At 34.6% G+C, this 16,551-nt stretch overlaps 1 long non-coding RNA gene and 3 pseudogenes across 4 annotated transcripts; all 4 read right to left on the bottom strand.

Annotated features, from left to right (window-relative positions):
• Window positions 1-66: 66 nt before the first annotated feature.
• LOC104779641 (SKP1-like protein 14 pseudogene) lies at window positions 67-943 on the bottom strand (annotated as a pseudogene). The gene has a single exon (XR_015596452.1). The product of XR_015596452.1 is annotated as an SKP1-like protein 14 pseudogene (transcript).
• Window positions 944-1,902: 959 nt separating this feature from the next.
• On the bottom strand, window positions 1,903-3,886 carry LOC104779640 (uncharacterized). Of its 3 annotated transcripts, none has more exons than XR_015596453.1 (4): window positions 3,627-3,886; window positions 2,662-2,769; window positions 2,348-2,510; window positions 1,903-2,196 (listed from the first exon to the last, which is right to left on the bottom strand). It is a non-coding gene; the product is annotated as an uncharacterized LOC104779640 (long non-coding RNA). The 3 variants fall into 3 exon arrangements; XR_015596455.1 differs by having other exon boundaries at window positions 2,348-2,414; window positions 3,627-3,850; XR_015596454.1 differs by lacking the exon at window positions 2,662-2,769 and having other exon boundaries at window positions 3,627-3,878.
• A 6,251-nt stretch (window positions 3,887-10,137) lies between these two features.
• Window positions 10,138-11,725, bottom strand: LOC147945263 (uncharacterized; annotated as a pseudogene).
• A 1,691-nt stretch (window positions 11,726-13,416) lies between these two features.
• On the bottom strand, window positions 13,417-14,740 carry LOC104783479 (SKP1-like protein 14 pseudogene; annotated as a pseudogene).
• Between the last annotated feature and the right edge of the window lie 1,811 nt (window positions 14,741-16,551).

Raw genomic sequence — 16,551 nt, 5'->3', positions numbered from 1 at the left:
CTCTTTCATTGAAATTGTAATAATTTCCTGTATTTGTGTAAACGTTTGTTTTGAGATATATTTGTATCATGTAAATATTTTTTGATATCAATATATTTTGATTTGCTGAAAAAAAAAATATATCAAAGTAAACAGATTATTGAACATAATAACACCATGAAATTGAAAAGCAACCACAAACCATAAAATCAAAGACATACTTGAGAATAAATATTTAAGAAAGTCATCAACAAAGATTAAACGACCGTCGAAATCAACAATTTTAAAACGAAAACAAAAAGTTAGGGTTTTGGATCATCTTCAAAAGCCCATGCGTTCTCCTTTCGTATCTCTTCTTCTTCTTCCGGTGTGAAATCGTTTTCAATATTGAAGATCTTTCGAACCTCCTCTGGTGTCTTGTCTTTGATGTAATCTGCCACGTACTGGGTCGTGAGATCTAAAAGGCTCTTGATGCTGAGATAGTTGGCAGCGAGAATGACTGAGAAGATCGTTTCAAGATCGAGAGATTTCATGAACTCTTTGTCCCAAGTCCTCACGAGCTCCTCCTTGGCTTCAGTTGCTTCAGTTGCTTCACTATCATTCGTTGCTTCAGTTGAATTACTATCTTTATCATCAACGTGTATTTTGCAATACTCGATGACCATTGCAAGGATCTTTCCAGTGACGTTTGAAAGCGGGATTGCTTTATCGGCGCAGTCGTCCTCGATCATGTGTGCTATGATCTGCAATTTTCTCGCCACCTGTTCCTCAACTTGGAAAGAATCGCCATCTGAGCTTGTCAACACAATCTTGTTCGAAGACATAGTGTTTTTTTTGTTTTTTTTTGCGGTTTACACCGTAGAAGAAGATGTTTGGGAGAATGCTTAAGAAATTGTAACGTCGCTATTTATAATGAGTGAGTATCTAGATCCATTGTTGAATTTAGGGATGTAGTAATATTTTTCTTTTCCCCCTAGAGGAAATTAACAAAATAAAGAAAGAACAAAATCCTAATTTAATTAATTAGGCTCTTATCTTTGTAATAATATTTTACATACACATATAGTAATAAAAAAATTGATCAGATTTCTTTAGATGTATCCTATTTGAGCACTTTGTAATTTAATTTTTTGAAAGATTAGCTAATGCTATACTCAATAATAATTGTTGATATATTATAGGATTGAATTTATAAAATACATTTTTTTCTTTTCTGGGACCACCTATAACTCAATGTAAATTTTAATTATAGTGAGATTTTCTATTTATTAGATTTAAATAATTAATTTTACAAAATTTTACTTTGCTCTCTAATAATTTTACATTTTAAAAACTTGAAACATTGTTTAACAACATACATATCAGTCGGAGTCTTCTTTAGTTTAAATACAAATAACTTGAGACTTTTGCAGATACTATAATCTCTTTTTGTCACCGTTTATTAACCTATCTAGAAAAAAGGCTTATAAGAATTTGTCTCTAGTAAAATTCTGTTGTATAGTTACAAAATATTGTGTAGTTATAACCTGTTATGCGTAGCAAAAATAATTTTGTTACAGGTTTGAGACCAAAATTTTTTGTAACTATTTTGTGGTCATAAAATTTCCCCTTATAAAAAAATTATCGCAAATTGCCACAAGTTAGAGACAAAGTAATATGTCGCAAGCTGCTAGTAATTGTTACATTTATCTACCCTATTTGTTACAATTTGCGTCAGAAATATTAGTACCAGTTAGATTCAAAAAATTACAAAATTTCGTGGCTAATAGCCTCACAAGAAGCTACCCGGTTATTTGTTATAAACTTGTTACAAAAGCTACCCAGTTATTTGTCATAAATTTGTTACAAATTGGGACGATATGTCTATAGTGTTGTAGCTAATTTAATGTGTATAGTGTTGTAGCTAATTGTTAAAAAAAAAAATTGTCAAAAAATATAAACAAAATCTTCATAATTTATATAAAAATTTTATTTTTCAATGTATAATTAAAATACAAAGAATAAAATTTTCTCCAAACTCCACTTTAACCCTCCGCCTCTTCCTCGCTCTTACGCCTCGTGTACTTTCACACCATTTTCTTCGCATCTCCCTTCTCATGAACGAGTTGATCTTCATGTCTTGTTCCCCAATTTCAGATCTCAGAATGAAGTGATTAAATGATCCCCAATCTTCTGCCACCATCTCCAACACCTTCCATCATCTCCAAATATCCAGATCTCACCGCCGGAACATCACCAAATTCACAGATCACAATTAGTTTGATGCAGTTGAATAACATTCTCATGATGCAGCTTCAGAATTTTATCTCCCTAAATGTTGTTATCACAAACTGCATCAAACTAATTGTGAGAATGGGAAAGGTAGTACCTGCTCAACAGGAGGTAAGACCTTCTCCTTGAGATTGGTATCCTCTGAACTGTGCTACATCTTGATCCTAATGAATGAAACAACTCATTACCCTTAGCAATCCAAACAAATTATTCAGAAATTGCTTTCCCAAAGCTGGAAGTGATAGTTGTAGAGGAGAGACCTACAACATGTCAGTATATGTATAAAGAAAACACAACATTCTTAGCCAATCCTTATACGAAAAAGATAGAAATAAAATGCAACTCACAAATGGCTGATAATAAAAGAAATGAAAAAAGCAAGCAAAGGCTGCAAGATGGTAATTCACTTACCCACACCAACAAGAAAAAAAAAGATGAATCCTGACTAATAGACCACCGCAAAAGCTGCTTGTCCATGAAGGTCATTTTGCAAAACTTAGTCTAATAACAAAACTCGACCTTAAATCACATTCACACAAAAAAAAAACACCATTATAACTCAGCATTTCAGCAAACACGTTAGCTACATTATAAAAGAGATCAAGAGAAAGTAACTAACTTGGAGGTCTTAGAGCAATGAAACTTAAATCTCTTCAACTTTAGCAGCTAAAAACAAACAAGCCACAACTAAACTACAAAGCTTTAGCATACCTACAACATTTTCTTCCTTGCCAATTCAAGAATCATTTAACATGGACCAATAATGAATGTTTAATTTACCTCCTTCTCTTTAAAATCAGATAGACTATTTGCAACAAGGACCAATTATGAATGTTCTGTTCCAACATCCAATGAATTCAGATTATTGGCTATAAGAAACTATAAACACATGGTTGATAACAATTTCAATATGAGATTGGAGATCAAGATAAAAAGGGTGAGGAAATCGAGAAGCCTAACAAACCAAAAGGCAACCTTTCAGAAATAGCAAAACTCAAATTCTTAGAACAGAAGGAAAAAAACCTAAGTTTAGTCTCTCTATAGTAACATAAAAACTAAAAAACTCTATACCTAAAAAAACTCAAATTCACCCGAGATGGAGAACCAAAATCAAAAGTAACATACACTAAAAGTAAAATTCCAAATTCAAATTAATGATACGCCAACTAAATAGAATTAAGTCATCTATAAGCTGAATTCGAGCGATTAAACAAAGTACCTAGGCAGAATAATAATTCAAACATAATCCAAAACCCATAACAAAAAGATTAAACAACACCAAACCTAAACCCGAAACTTATAAACCCTAATTAACCCCCTATCAGATTAAAATCCCACGAATAGACTTCACCATAGCAATAGAGAAAGAGGTTTACCTAACACGAGAGACGTTGCCGAATTGAATTTATTTATCTAGTCTCATAGGCAAAAAAGGGATGTAGATTCGATTGAGGTTATTTAGGATTTGGATGAGCTGGGTCGAATGAAAGAGAGGCGGAGGAGGTGGATGAGGAGTATGAGGTTGGGGGAGGCGGTTCAGCCATAGCTCCAGAGATGGTGGAGTAGTAGATCAGACATCAACGATAGAGCTTTTTGACTTAAGAGATGATAGGTTGCTGTAAAATGAAGAGAAGATAAAATGTATCTAAGTAGAGAAAGGCTAATAAATGACATCTAGAGTAAGATTTTTTTTTTTTGGCTCAACAACAACTTTCATTTACCAATCATTGAAATACACTTTGTTTATCCAATGACACAAAATATGTGACCCATGTTGGCATTATCGAGTATAACTTAGGATCATAATTCCAGAAGGAAAGAGATTCCCTTGCTACCCGATCTGCCACCCTATTACAAACTCTTGAGACATAAACAATTTTGAATCCTTGGTAAGCGGAGAGCAGACTCTTTATATTGTGGAGTAGAGGAGCAAATGCAGGCCAAGTTTCCTCATCATTCAACAAGTTGACCAGGCCCAGAGAGTCTGATTCGAAGATAACCTTATTGTAGTTCAGGCGAATCAGTGAGTTTATTGCCCCCCACATTGCTTCCAATTCCACTTACATCACTGATCTTGCACAACGAATAGCTTGTGCTCCCATCCAAAGAACATCCCCACAATCATTTCGAAGGACCCATCCCGTACCGCTTGGTGTATCCTCTCCCCTCCAAGCTCCATACGTGTTACACTTAACCCATTCACTTGGAGGAGGATTCCATTTTGCATCATCTGTCCTTCCTTGCACCTGGGGTCCATCGATTAACCTCTCATTGGCATTACGCTGATCCCATTCCTCAGCATCCTCTAGAGTAAGATTTTGTGTCAAAACTTGTCACTTTAGTTACAACGAGTTTGTATCAAAATGTTCAAATTATATTTTCATAATTTTACATTATATTAGTAATTATTAACTACAATTTGTGAGGACTTATGTTGTGTGCACCAGAGCTACAATATTTTGTCTCACAAACTTTGAAACAATTTTGCTACACTTTTCTTTTTTTACTATCCGTCATTATATACATATGTTTAGTGACATAATAGCTACAAATTAAATTAACTAATACTTTGTCACTAATTTGTAACCTTCTGTAGTTATAGTTTGCTACTACTTTTCCGTAACAATCACACGTAGCTATATGAACATGTTTTATTAGTAGTCCATATATGGTTTATCTCTGATGGGATTCTTAATGATTTTTTAAAACTTAGAAATCCATGAAATTGTGATGTCCCACCAAAATTTCCAAATTGTGTTTTATCACCTAAAATATTTCTCATAAAACTGTGTTTTCCGCCAAAATCATTAAACCGCATCTTCTAACCAAAACTCGATATATTGTAGAACCACAGTTTCTTGTCAAAATAATAAATACAATTATATAATTATTTATCAATTAAATTTAATGAAACAATCAATAATCAGTATCTTTAAATAATTAAATAAATAAGTAGTAGTTAATTACTGAATTTACAACAAATCAGTAAATGGGTCAAGATAACTTACATGGGGTTAAATGAGTTTAAAATTAAAATGGGTTTATATAGGATTACAGTTAAATGGGGTAATGTAATAGTGTTCATGAGCAAAGAGATTTATGAAATGATTTTCTCATTGATTAAAGCCTAACTAACTTTACAGTGTTGACCTATATACATCAATTTATAGTAAAACGAAACTAATCTAAACCAGAAATCTATTCTATCAAGCTTAACCAAACACATTGAACCAGCTTATCCAAATCACTCCTCATACCCCCCTCAGGTGGAGGTGAGTAAATATTAATAACTCCCATCTTGTGAATATTTTCTCGGAAAAGAGCTAGATGAAGTGATTTTGTCAAAACATCTGCCAACTGATTGCCCATTTGAACAAACATAGTCTTGAGAACACCATCCTCAATCGCCTCACAAACCTTATGACAGTCCATTTCTATGTGTTTAGTCTGTCCATGATAAACAAAATGACTAGCAATGTGAAGAGCTGCTTTGTTGTCACAATACAAGTAAGCTGGAAGAAAGAAAGGAACGCTCAATGCCTTCAAAATGTATGTGAACCAAATCAACTCCTTAGTAGCCTTGCTCATTGCTCTTTATACAGATTCGACAGAGCTCATTGAGACCATTTGTTGCTTCTTGGATTTGCATGAGACTAATGATTGGCCAGTGAATATTGCAAAACCAGTCACTGGCCTTCTATTGTCAGGACAAGCGCCCCAGTCTGCATTAGAGAAACCGCGAAGGGAAAAAATCATCATCTTTACCATAAAAGAGACCTTGCCCAATGTTCCCTTCAAGTATCGTAGAATCTTGTGAGCAGCTTGAAGATGAAACTTCCGTGGGGCTGAGCAAAATTGTTCCCGTATAGACACTGGAAAACAAATATCGGGTCTAGTAATAGTCAGATATTGCAATTTGCTAATCAGTCGCCTAAATTGCTTAGCATCAGGAAAAAGTGCACTATCAAGAGCAGATAAAGGCTCAATAGATGTTGAAATCGGAAGAGAATCGGAACTAGGTTCACTAGAATCCTCAGTCACCACCTTATTAGAAGCCTTCTTTCTGACCAAACCTGTTAATGACATCTGCTGATCAGGCTTCATCAGAATAGGAGATGGTTTGCAGTCCGAGAAACATGTTTCTTCCAGGAGGTCAAGAACATACTTCCTCTGAGTAAGAGTGATACCTGCATCATTCCTCCCAATTTCAATACCAAGGAAAATTTTTGGAGGACCAAGATCCCTTAGCTAGAAATGAGAACTTAACTGATCTCGCAAATGACCAGAAGATGCATCATCTATACTAGCAATTAAAATGTCGTCAACACACACTAAGACAACAAGAAAATTTTCACCTATCTCTTTGACGAACAGAGTGTGATCACCATGACATGTGTCAAAACCAAAACCCACCAAAGTAGTCTTGAATTTAAGAAACCATTGCTTAAGTCCATATATCGACTTATGTAATCGACAAACAGCAGTAAGAGATACAATTCTCCTTGAATTTCAGCGTAGCCTGGTGGTAACTTCATGTATATTTCCTCATCGAGTTCACCATTCAAAAATGTATTAAATATGTCCAAATGATATAAAGACCATTGCATTTTAGGTGTAAGAGAAAGGGTCGTCTTGACTGTTGCCATTTACACAACAGATGAAAAGGTTTCAATAAAATCAATTCCCTCTCATTGAGTATACCCCTTTGCCACTAGTCTAGCCTTGTATCGCTCAATACTCCCATCAGCATGGTATTTGATCGTAAATACCCACTTACAACCTACAACCACTTTACCAGGAGGTAATTTACCAACACTCCACGTCTGAGTCCTTACAAAAGCACCAATCTCCTTTCCTACAACATCAACCCATACCTTGTCCACCCGAGCCTCTGAATAGTTTTTAGGAATTTATGATTTTGTAATGGCATTACTGAAAGAACTGAAAGGCTGAGATATATAGGAATAAGAAATATAATTTGCCAATGCATATGAAGATGTTTTTGTAGACTTATTTATAGTAGGAGTATTATTATAGCAATGAAAATCCTGCAAATGGGAATGCAGTTTTCTCTACCGAGTTGGTTTAAGTTCATAAGGAATAGAAACCATGGAAGATGTCTCATCAATATTGTGAGGAGCATCAGAAGTTGATTGCGCACGGCAAATGTTCATTATTGATTTGTGTAGGGAGGGAAATATGAGGAAAGAATGTCTTTGCATCATCCAAGATATTAGATGATGCAAAAGGAAAGATATCCTCATAAAACATGACATGCCTTGAATTAGAAACTGAGTATGTCTCTGTATCTAACAGCTTATAAACTTCGTACCCTGAAGGATATCCTAAGAATACACAAGCTCTAGCCCTAGGTTCAAACTTAGTTCTAGATTTAGATGAAGTACTACAGTAACATAAACAACCAAAAGCTTTTAAACTATGATAGTTGGGAATCTTGCAAGTCAATTTCTCAAAAGGTGTCTTACTATCTAGGACTGGAGATGGTAGCCTATTGATTAAGAAAGTTGTTGTCAACACACAATCCCCCCCCCCCAATACTCTAGAGGTACACCTGACTGAAACATAAAAGCCCTAGTTACATTCAACAAATGCTAATGTTTTTTTTCAACCACATAGTTTTGTTCAGGGGTTTCAGGACAAGAATACAAAGACTTAATTCCATTTTTCAGATAAAATTCAGTAAATTTCAATTCATGTGCATTGTCATATCTAACAGAACTGTGACAACCCGTCCCGTGACCTCACTAGCCCCCCCCCCCCCCCCCCACTAGCTTGCCCCCATGGACCCCGAGCTGGCTCTCACTGTGGACATCCAAATCCACCAATAGGTTATTGGTGCGTCAAGCGTTCCTCGAACCCTGGTTCCCACCCTTTAACAACCTTCCCACAGGACAAGCTGTCACCAATTGAGCTGTATCCACAGTGAGGGATTAGGATCGATGCCCTGCAGGGCCAGCTTGGAGTCCGTTGGGACGACTAGCGGAGGGTTAGTGGGGTCTGCGGGATGGGTTGTCACAAGAACAAACCTTAATAATATATTGAGTCTCCACCATTTTAATTAGGTCTGGGTACTCGGTTTTTTCGGGTTAATCGGTTCGGTTTTTTCGGTTTTTCAAAATTTCGGTTTTTCTAAAATCATGCCGAATGGACCCGAATAAAAGTTTGGTTCGGGTTATTCGGTAATCGGTTTATTCGGTTCGGTTATCATCGCTAAAATATGTTCCGAATTAAACTGAATTGATTTTTTTTCGGTTTATTTGGTTAACCAACGACATTTTTCTACGAAATCAGCCGTATGCACGACAAACCAGTCATAAACAGAAGGAAACAAAGGTGGAGGACTGGAGGTGAGAGGATGGAGAAAGTGAAAGAGGAAAAGTGAATAAACTCGAATCACCCAGATTCGATCTTTGAGGCTAAGAGAATAGACAAGATAAAAATCCAAAGATATGTGAAGTTAGAAGAGAGATGTGAAAGAGAAATACACCAAAAAGAGGTAGAAGGAGAAGCGGCTGGAGAGGTAAAATAAAAGACAAACAATTCGATCTAGGGCTTTTTTTTTTTTATTAAATAGAATAATAGATCGTGGGCTAAAACTAATTTTGGGCCAGAATTTATTCAAATAGGCCTGTAAATGTTTAAAAATAAGCCTATTAAGAATTGATGTCCACAATTCACTTTAAGTCACGTGAAGAGAAGTGTGTTTTCTTCTTCCTTCTAACATTAAACCTAATATCTTTTTTGGACCAAAATCTCATATCCCTCTATCCATCAAAACAATTTCTCAAAAACCCCTCAATAATATAAAGACAATATTACCCTTAATGAAGGTTATTAAAGGTTAAATATAATTAAAATAGTAAGTGTTCAACAAAAAACACAGTAGCTCAGTGGTTGCGAGTTCCCTGCGCACGCGCGCGCGCCCAGGGTTCGAATCCTACTATGCGGGGTACAACAAAGGTGTCATGGGTACAACTGGTACAACTGATACAATTGGTGCAACTAGTAACTAGTACAACTGGTGCAACTGGTGCAACTTGTACACTTAGGATGTTTGATTTTTATTTAAAAATTGTTAGAGGGGTAGTTTCGTCTTTTCATTAAAGAAGAGGGGTATGTAGAATTAAAGTGGATGTGTAGAAAAGAATTCTTAGGATAGGGGTACTAGAGAATTAAATCCATCTTTTTTCCAACATGGCCGCTCCGCTTCTGCAACTTCTTAAAAACCTAAGAAAACTTTACTTTAGGTGATGATTGGAGAAGAACCGAAAATCCAATCGGTTATGATCCGCCGAACCGAACCGAATCAGTAACCGAATTGTCAAAATAATTCCACCGATCGGTTTGACTCTCCTCTCACATTCGGTATGAGAAAACCGAACTCGGTTTTCTCGGTTTACTCCGAAAGCCCAGGACTAATTTTAATAAAACCAGGAAACACATGTAAAACAACAAATTTTTGTTGAAGTATATACAGCCAAGTTGCACGACTAAAATCATCTACTATTGCCAAAAAATATTGATAACCATCAATTGTTGGAACAAAAAATGGACCCCAAGTATCAATATCCTGAACCAATTCAAAAGTTTTTTTACGCATATGATTCAATGATTTAAAAGGCAAATGTTTATGTTTTTATAAATGACAAATGTGACAATGAACTTTACTTTTATTAATTTTTGATTTAGGTAACAACGGAACATCAGAGAGACTCTATCTTAGCAAGAGACGGATGTCCTAACTTTTTATGCCACATTTTTGAATTATCTTTTGAAATAGAACAAACAGAGTTACCCGGAAAAGCTGAACAAGACACATTATCAAGAGATTTATCCAAATTCAAGACATACAAGTTTGCGACCTAACTATTGTTCCCAATCATTAGGTCCTGAGTAAGAACCTATATCATACATTCATCAAAAGTAAAACTCACTTTAGACCTCAGAGATTTAGTAATAACACTAACACTCAGCAAGTTAAATTTGAATTCAGGGATACGCAACACATTATAGAGAGACTGTATGACCATTAGGTAATCTAACATAAGTTCTATCTAAAGTCTGGTACTCTATGTATAGACTTCTTTCATGTGTAACATGCTGACTAGCTCCTGAATCTATGGCCGAAGCTCTAAAAGACAACTCAGTTTCATGAAGTATAGAAGAGGTCAGCATGTCATAGAAAGTGAAATCATATAAAGATAAGAATGTACCAGATATCTATGAGATAGAAGGTACGTAATTAGAAGTCGAAGCTATAGCCTTATCAGGACATGAGGTGATACTGGGAGATTGAAGCTTGGTACTGAGATAAGAAATCATCTGTTGGAGCTGATCTTTTGACATTTCACCATGCGTCTCTGCTCCCATTTGATCTTTTTGATCCTCAATCTGACCAGTGCTTGCCAAGTTTGTACTTCCAACGTAGTTGTTCTTCTTTGCCCGTTGATGACATGGTGGATATCCGTGAATCTTGTAACATTTATCCGCAATATGGCCAACTTGAGAAAAATGTGAACATTTAGGCTTTTGAAAGTTCCCTTGAGCTAACAGAATTGAATTATGATCCATAATCACAGCTTGAGACTGAAAAGCAGTAGGAGGTGGCTTAGGCCTAGAACAGGCTTTTACTAGCCTTTGACTCTCATCTTGATCCAACATATTATCGAGCTCATTCAATCCTGGTCTAGACTTCATATTCAGTATCTGACTCTTGATGCTGTTGAAGTAATCATTTAGTCCCATGAGAAACTGTATAACTCGACACGTTTCAGCTTCTTCAAGCAACTCCTTGACATGATCACAATCACACTTCTTCACGTTTCGAGACTTGGTGTTGGCTAGTTGTTCCCACATAGTCTTCTTCTTTGTGAAATAGCTAGACAAATCAAGTTGACCTTGTCTCAAAGTCATTACAGCTTGCTCAAGCTGATACCTCCTTTGTAGGTTATTCACTTTGAATCTTGTGAACAAATCGTTCCATATTCAGTTGCATCTTGATAGTATAAGATACTATCATAGATTTTCTTGCTCAAAACATTTGGATCCATGATTTCACCATGCTATTACACATACTCCATATCTTGAAATCATAACCACTTTCACACGGCCTAGGCAAGGATCCATCAATAAAACTAAGCTTGTTCTTAGCATCTAGACTAATCCTCATTGCAATAGACCAGCTATTGTAATTCGTTCCATCAAGAGTATGAGCAACAATAATTAAACATGGATGATCGGAGGATTGAAGACTTAATTGGCTATCAGAAGCTTCAGATGACCTCGACATAGATCCATGAGTTCCATATCCTTCCGATCTAAGAGAACGTTGTTGTTACACCATTTCCACCTCTGGATCTTCAAGCACAGTTGACCAGCGAGTGATCCTCGCTGCGGATGCATCGATCTCATGTGTTTCACTCCGATTTTTCAATTTTCCTCCTTTTCTCACCATTTTCGCGAAAATCAAAATCACGGAAGATGATCCGGTGATGAAAGAACCATTTCGTCGGCGATTTTTTGAAGAATTTGAAGAAAAAGAAGATCAAATCACATAGAATTGCGGAAGAATTGCTCTGATACCATAATAATGTTCATGAGCAAAGAGATTTGTGAAATGATTTTCTCATTGATTAAAGCCTTAACTAACTTCACAGTGTTGATATATATACAACAATTTACAGTAAAATGGAACTAATCTAAACCGGAAATCTCTTATATTAAGCTTAATCAAACACATTGAACCAGTTTATCCAAATCACTCCTAATATAATGGAGTGTACTTACCCATATTAACATCTCTACATATGAATTATAATATAAAATAATCAAAAGTGATAAAGAAGTTGGATAGATTATTTTAAGAACCTTCGCATTCTTCTTTAATAACCCGTTTGTAATAATAATCCATCGGTAAATATGTATTTTTTACATATGCGATGCTGGTTTTCTCTGTCGGTTATGATCTGTTTCCAACAACAAACTGACGGAGATGGCCCTGAATTTTGAGCTGTTTTGTTTTTTTTTTTTTTTTTTTTTTTTTTTTTTGTAATATAGGTATTATTAAGCCTTGTTATGGCTTGATCATTGCTAGTCCATTAACATTATAATGACCAAAGTAAAGATAATGACTATTATCTTGAAGTTTGTTTTTGTCGCCCCATGATGAACTCAGTGATACGGTGTTGGAAGGAACAAATCTATTTAATTGATTCGTTCCATTGGTTAATGTTTTCAGAGTAGTAACTAGTAAGTGTCGATTTGGGCCTTGTTGGCATACATCGCTGCTTATATAAGAGGTTCGATAAATTTTCAACTAAAACGTGAGATAGAAAAATGTACAAGAATGTGGGAGGGAGAGGAACCACACTTCCTTCCTCTGTTGTTCTTCGAAATGTTTTACATGTTGTCAGGAATCGAGCCCAGAGTCTTGTATTGCAAAATCAAAAGTGGGCTTCTCTTCTTCAATGTTGGAACGGGACAATGATCACCACCATCGTCTGGACGGCCTTGAGATCGTTTGGCAAATCATCTACCCTTTGGTATCAGTCTTGGATCCAGTCTCTCTTCTCCTTCTTTTTCTCACTTTCATGTGATCTTCTTTCATCTACTTATTTGGCATTTGTGTTGCCCTTCCCCCTCGTAAACTCTATACTGTATTTTGTTTTAATGCAAAAAAAACCCTTTGACACAAAATTTCAACTCAGCCCATTAGAGACCTAATCTTAATCAGCCCATTATTGAAAAAAATTAGAGAGACTGACACATAGATGGGAGGTGAATTAAGTACCTGGATGAGAGTCTAGGTTTTTTTGTTCCTATGAATGTTAATGAGAGTCTAGGTTTTTTTGTTCCGTCATGATGAAATATAGGATTTCTAGATGTGGGAACGAAAAAAATGATTTTATTTCATACGTATAACGTGGCTAAAAAGAAAAAAGTAATTTTACCTTATTATTTTAATAAATTGATAAGGGATTTCAAAGATATGGAGAAACCCTAGACATGGCTCCCGATAGAGAACGGCAGCGATGTTTTGTTCTACTTTTACTGCCGGCGAAGATTCTAAATCGCCGTAGGATTTTGGTGAACGATTATAATTAGGGATTACTAAAGCATATTTTCATACAGTGGTTATTATTTATCTCAGCAAAGAAAGAATAAACAACGAAACTGAAATCAATTGATAAGAAACGGAAATTATTATTATTCATTCATTCACCAAATCAAATATGGAAAAGTTATTAAAAAAAAAAAAAGAGAGAGTAATAAAAAAAAGTTAGGGTTTGGAGGAGCAGCTGGTTCCTCAAAAGCCCAAGAGTTCTCCTTGCGAACTTTTTCTTCTTTTTCGGGTGTGAAATCGTTCTCGATATTAAAGATCACACGAACCTCCTCTGGCGTCATGTCTTTGATGTGATCTGCAACGTTCTGGCAAGTGAGATCAAGAAGGCCTTTGACGTTGAGATAGTTAGCAGCGAGAATGAGTTGGAAGACTGTCGCCAGATCTTTATCCTTGAGAAACTCTGCTGCCCATTCCTTGATCTTCGCGGCTTCTTCTTCAGACATTGAATCAGCTTCCTTCTTTTCCTTGTCTTCCTTGCTCTCTTCTTCAGCATCTACAACATTGACGTGTGATTTGCAATACTCGATCACCATGGAGAGGATCTTTCCGGTGACGTTTGAAAGCGGGATCTTCGATCATGTGCCTTACGATCTGCAGTTTTCTCGCCATCAGAGCTCACCAACTCAAATTTTTTCGAAGACATATTGTTTATGAATTATGCAAAAGCTATTGGAATGAGAGAGATTGTTGAATGATGAATATAATAAAGAGGAGTCGAAGAAGTTCTATTTATAAAGTTTAAGAGTCGGTTAATTGTGTTTTCCTTTTCACAATTGGAAAACATGTGTTTCTTCTTTTTTCTTCCAAGTCCCAAACATATATAATAGGAAAAACCAAATCCTACTTTAACTAGGTTTTACTTTTAATAATTTGGGGCTTAATCGCAGATAAAAATTCTGGGCTTATCTAGTTGATTCAATAAACTTCTTTACCATATATAAACTAAGAGATATCCCGACATTTAAAAAAAAAATTTTAGTATAATAACAAAAATTATTGTTCTAATTTTAAAAAATTATTTTGTTTGAGATAATATTTATTTTTAATTGATCATGTGCCTTATTACGATCTGCAGTTTTCTCGCCACCACTTGCTCAATTACGAAAGACTCGCCATCAGAGCTCACCAACTCTATCTTTTTCGAAGACATATTGTTTATGAATTATGCAAAAGCTATTGGAATGAGAGAGATTGTTGAATGATGAATGGAATAAAGAGGAGTCGAAGATGGTCTATTTATAAAGTTTAAGAGTCGGTTAATTGTGTTTTCCTTTTCACAATTGGAAAACTTGTGTTTCTTCCTTTTTCTTCCAAGTCCCAAACATAAAAGGAAAAACCAAATCCTAGTTTAACTAGCAAATCCTAGTCCCAAACATGTGTTTCTTCCTTTTTCTTTTAATAATTTTGGTCTTAACCTCAGATAATAATTCTCGGTTTATCTAGTAGATTCTATACACTTCTTTAACATATTCCTTTTGTTTATTTTGTTAATATTATTAGATATTAAAAATAAAATATCTAACATCTTATTATAAATGTTATACTATTTTAGTATTTCGTAATTTAATAATTTTATTAAAAAGAAACTATTGCTATTTTTAATATAAAAATGGTACCTATTGGCTATTGCTATATTAAAATATAGGATTGGACTTAAAAAAAAATACAACTTATATTTAAATTACTACTAGTTAAATATATATTAACAAGAATTTTGTTTGTGGCGTATAATTGTTTGTGGTAACGGTTATTATTAAAGTTGGACCATACTGGTTTACAGATAATTAATATCCCGTTTAAACTTTTGTATAGTTCAATATAATTTAGGACCTTATTATTTTAATATTGATAGTTTTAAATGTTAGTGTTGGATTGTTTTAGCACAAGCAACCACTGTACCAGAAATTTTGATCTTATAATTTCTTTGTCTTTTCGAGCAAAGCTTTTCTTCGACATGGCTTTTCATTCCGAGATGCAACACTCTTATGATTTATAAAGCTTTACAATCTCAGATATTTTTTAAACAAAACAACAAAGTATTTAAAACCCAAATTTTTTTGACGATGAGGCTTTACGAAAAAACAGAGGAAATTCGTCAGCAAAAAACTGATTGATCATTGTATCCATCGTTTTTGTTTATATGTGGAATGATATTTAGAACACACTATTACGTTCGGTAAAAATTGACAATATTAGTAAAAATATACTATGAATATAATATATCATAGACTATAATAGATTCCTCACATGGTGGTTTGCATTACTAATATATAACTATCTTACGTGCATATTTTTACCAGAAATCAAAATCTCGATTGGCTTTTTCGAAAAGTAAAAAAAAAAAACCCTAATTTGCTACGATCTATTAACAACTCTGCATAACTAGGTCACTCACCAAAAAGATAGTTAAAATGTGTCAAATAGAACACTGTGGGTTTGCCCTATAGATCTAACGCGCATAACCTGCAGTCCTGTTTCCAAGTGAACTTCGTAATATTATATACTAGGGATAGGCCCGCCGTTGGACGGCTTTGTTTTTTTGTTAGTTTTTGTATGCAATATTTTTAATATTTTAGTTGTTTAAATTTGTTTTCAATAAATTTGGATGTACATAAAGTTATTCTATGGATAATTCTTTTAACTTTTTTATTTTTTGAACGGAAGTAGGAGACAATTTTTTAATCCTTTAATTGTTTAAAATAAAAGAAGAAATTACAATCCGACGTTCCCTGGGTATGCAGCCCCATTGACGTCCTCCAACATTTCGGGCTTAATAATATCTGAGTATACATCCAAATACAGTAGTACGTGTATAAATTAATACCTTTTAATACTCGGTATAAATTAATAAATTTTCCCAGTCTTAAGTTGGGCTGGTATAAAAAATGACACAATTCGATAAAATAATAAAATAATATTTTTTTAAAATCCTATATAAAAATATGGTCCCATAAATATCATAAATTAATAATAATATAAATGTATATATATATATATTTAAGAAAATTTAGTGAAATATGATTCTATTGTTGTTTGCTTATTCTTAAATTTGCATTCTTGTTTGAGCTCATCTATAATCTTTCTCATTGCATCAAAAACTTTTTGTGTCGTTTTCTCAAAATGCATTGAAATATTGTCGAGCATCCTAGACGCGTAAG

The sequence above is a fragment of the Camelina sativa genome, chromosome 4 (assembly GCF_030686135.1).
Source record: "Camelina sativa cultivar CO46 ecotype springtype chromosome 4, ASM3068613v1".
In the NCBI taxonomy this organism is placed as follows: domain Eukaryota; kingdom Viridiplantae; phylum Streptophyta; class Magnoliopsida; order Brassicales; family Brassicaceae; genus Camelina; species Camelina sativa.
This window is presented reverse-complemented; position numbering and strand designations above follow the sequence as displayed.